Genomic DNA, 4,151 nt, shown 5'->3' on the forward strand with positions numbered 1-4,151 from the left:
CTGATGCCATTGTATCCCAGCCGGCTAATGATGTGGTCCTTCAACGCGTCACGGAAGCGATACACACAGGATCCTGGGAAAACTTCCTACGAAATGTCAGTGGTTGGAATGAGGTAGACCGCCTGCGGCTAGGTCAATTCTGGAAGGTTGGCAATGAACTCAGCAGCGCGGACAATGTGCTCATACTGAGAGGACCCAGAGTGGTAATTCCTCTAGCCCTACAAGAGCAAGCAACAATACTGGCCCATGAGGGACACCAGGGAACCCGAAGGATGAAAGACAGAATGCGCAAAAAAGTATGGTTCCCCAACCTGGAGGACAGTGTCGGCGCCGTGGTGCGGAACTGCCGAGCGTGTCAGCTTACTAGCACACCAGATGCTCCCGCTCCAATAATCACAGAAGATCGGGCTCCGTCCCCCTGGTCGTGGGTCAGTTTGGACTTTGGCAGTTTCCCGGACGGAAGGATCAAGGTGGTACTAATAGACAGCTACACCAAATATCCCATTGTAGACTTAGCCCGGTCAACCAGTTTTACGAACATTCAACCGATTCTCAGCAGGTCCTTTGCCATGTTCGGCATTTCGCATGTACTCAAAACGGACAATGGCCCTCCGTTCCAGGGGAGTGATTTCAAGGAATTCCTGCAGAGCCTGGGTGTAAAACACCATTGGATCACACCCCAGTGGCCCAGGCTAACGGAGAGGTGGAGAGGTTCATGAAGACCATCAACAAGATTCTGCGGATAGCCACGGTGAAAGGAGCGGAACCGGAGGAAGCCCTCCAGCATTTCCTTAGAGAATACAGGAGCACCCCACACAGTACAAAACAACGATCTCCCTGGTCCTTGATGTTGACCGGGCCAAGAAGGGAGCTACTCCTCATGGCGGAAAATTGGGTACCAGACCCATGTGTACCTGAAGCCACCCAAGAGCGAAGAAGGAAGACCAATGACAGAGCAAGTCGGAGAAGACGGGCTTGTGAACGAGAGCTAATCCCCAGAGACACGGTACTTATTCGAGCTCGGAGGCCAGGAGTCAAATTCCGCACTCCATCCATAAGAGGCATAACCATGGATAATCAAAGCAACTAATGGCACGGTGATAACAGCACATCGACATGGAGAATAGGTAACCAGAAACATTTCGTGGTTCAAGCGCATACCATCCGCACAAGACACCACAGAGCTCACCAGTGAATCACCTGCTAGAGCAGGGGTAGAGGGCAGGTGCGAAGACGTCGCCCCTTGCTCGCCCACGGACACCCCTGTGGCTGCACCATCATCGCCACAGAGAGAAGATCCCGAACGCACTCCTTCGAGAGGAAGGCGACACTACAACCTCAGGCCAAATCCAAGGCAGAGTCAAAGACTGGCAGACTTTGCATTCTAAGTACTTTAACTAGTTTGTTCAAAAAACCAAGTTGGGAAGAGATGTAGCGCTCTAGTGCTCCGAGGGTCTCGGCTGAGCCCCGGAAGCACTGCCACACTTTGTATCACCTTCTGGCCAGGCTATAAATAAAAGAACGGAGGTCGCACCGGACTTCCGGTCCAATCTAGTCTCACTCGTGTTTGGTTGGCTCTGTTATTTCCCCTTATATCTTGTTTAAGGCCTGTTGTCACCTTGACCACACATAGCAGTTTTCTCCCGAGGCTTCTAGCCCCTACACAATATACCAGGGTGCAGAACCATGTGTCGTCACTGAGCGTCTCTCATCAAGACAGCCAGGCACCACACTATATAGACACCATGGGTGCAATACCAAGGGTCGTCACTAGGGGTCCCTAATCAAGACAGTCGGGCACCTCGATAAATAAATAGACACCAGGGGTGCAATACCACAAGTCGTCACTAGGTGTCCATATTCACATCAGCCAGGCACCACACTGTAACATACATGCAGGGGGTTGCAGGGTAGAGGCTGCTACTCCTAGTCCAGTCAGACACCACGCTGTATGTGGACAGTGTATGACGGCAGCAAGATAAAGATGAGTAAAATGGGCGTGCCTGTTTTATTTATTGTTTTGTCTTAAGCGACGCTCTTCAGACGAATATATGATTATACCACGATTTCAAATACCACGCATGGCTTTACCACGCGAATTTTACATCGCAAGTGGCTTTACCACGCTGGTATTTACAACGTAGGATTTTACTACGCCTAGAAACGTCTTACCTGCACGTCTTTCTCTACGAGCCCTTACTTCCATCCTCCATTGAAACAAGCGTCAAAACACGTATACCAAAATAAAAAAAGGACTGCTTTTTTGACGTACACGGCACGTCTTTGGGGGAGGCTCTTTCCTTTTTCTTTTAAATTTATGTTCGTTTTTTTTTTAAAGTAACCTGCTTGTTATTTTTGGGGGGGGAGACCCCCCCCAGCCCCCCTCCGAGCCCCCCCCCCTCTGCCCCCCAAGCCCACGCAGAACGACATGAAGGAATACCACGTCTCCCCCCCCAGCCCGTGGTAAAGACGTCGTGGAAGGCACCCTGCGTGGAAGGCACCCTGCGTGGTAAGTGTCACGTGGTAAAAGTTAGTAGTGGTAATGCCTTCGTGGTAAATGATGTTTCCCCTTCAGACAGGGTTTACCAGCAATCAGGCTGAGAGAATCGAAAGGAACATCCGCCTGCCCACAATGCATTGCAAATACATACCCGACCCAAACCCAAAACAAAATGCATTTCTTGTTAATTACTGTTTATTCTAGTGGTTTAACGTACAATATATACATGCTTTCTCCTCCAATTTTCAATGTCAAAACTGGACAGTTCGCCGCTCTAATATTCTCAGATGTCCTCATAATTATAAGACAGTTATGTGCACATTACGTGGCCTTTGAAGTCAATGTGTTCAATCTTTGGAATTAGTTGTATTTTGTGTGATGGCTGAAGATGAAGATTTGAATTGATTGGTAGGTCCTTGCCAATGCGAAGATCTGAATCTGATAATTGAATAAGTGCTTAACGGCGCACCGAGATGGTAATAGGAGAGTATCAGAGAGGCGGGAAGGACCCCAAGCTTGGTCAATGTAACAGCGTTATATCAGAAAGTGAAATATATCAATTGGCAGGTGTCGTCTAGGGTTGCAGTTGCATCGCTTTGAGCGGCATGCACTTTAACCCGCAGTAAATTAATAGATAGATAGTTGTATTTATCTGCAATTAAATTGACCGACAATGTTTACCATGAAAAGATATAGGTATAACGTATGCGTTTGTGTAATATTGGATTATCACTAATTTTGCATTAGGTGGTATTTTTGCATCTGGCTGTCCTTTCTTGCCATAAGCCCATTCAGATTCTATTTCCAGGTAAGCCTTTTCACCTTTGCTCATTGTTAGAAGGGCTTCATCCCACCCTCTGATAACTTTTCCTAATCCAACTTTGAAACTCAAAGGTTTACCCACTTTCTTCTTTTTCAAACTTGTTGAAATATTTGTATCAAATACAGTCCCATTCTCCAATGATCCAGTATACCAGCAATGAACAGTGTCTCATTTTTTCGGAAATTTAACTCTATCTCCCTTTTTCAGAATGGATTTTGTGTACTTTGGTGGACCCTCATAAACGATCTCTTCAGGCTTCGGTGGGGCATCTTCGTCTAACTTCACATTCTTAACTTGCTCCGTCACTCTAACTATAGTGTCAATACCTTTAAAGCGCTTATTTTGAAACAGCTCGTTGTACGCTGGAATTAATTGGTCCTTCTTTGCAGTCTTGGCAACACTTTTTAGATTCCCCAGTAACTTATGTTCTGCAAGAAACGATTCTGAGCCGTGATCCTGTAGGAACTTAATGATGTCCTTCTTGGGCAGGTCGTCATTTTTCAGCTACTCCTCGCTCCACTCCCGCTGCGGTTCGGATGCTGCCATCTTGCTGCGCTTTTCAAACCTGCAGTGTCGAAGCTTTGTGCAAGCTCCAGCCATTCTCCGGCCCATCTTTTTCATTGGCTTACGTACTACATGCTGCCTTCCGATTGGTTTTCGGCTTGTTAGTCCTGCTTCATGACGAGCATGTCCTCATTTGTATCCTTCCACAGCTACGGGCCCCTTTACTTGAGTGTTGCACGTAACTATTTTATTCCTGTGCCTGCCTTCGCCCCATAGCCCCCCTCCCGCAGCCTGTGCGTTCTCTGTCTCTGCTTGTCTGTTATG

General features: G+C 47.6%; 1 pseudogene; it reads right to left on the minus strand.

Moving 5' to 3' along the window:
* Window positions 1–3,232: 3,232 nt before the first annotated feature.
* On the minus strand, window positions 3,233–3,869 carry LOC144768569 (peptidyl-prolyl cis-trans isomerase FKBP3 pseudogene; annotated as a pseudogene).
* Window positions 3,870–4,151: the final 282 nt, after the last annotated feature.

This window comes from Lissotriton helveticus, chromosome 1_1 (assembly GCF_964261635.1).
Source record: "Lissotriton helveticus chromosome 1_1, aLisHel1.1, whole genome shotgun sequence".
In the NCBI taxonomy this organism is placed as follows: domain Eukaryota; kingdom Metazoa; phylum Chordata; class Amphibia; order Caudata; family Salamandridae; genus Lissotriton; species Lissotriton helveticus.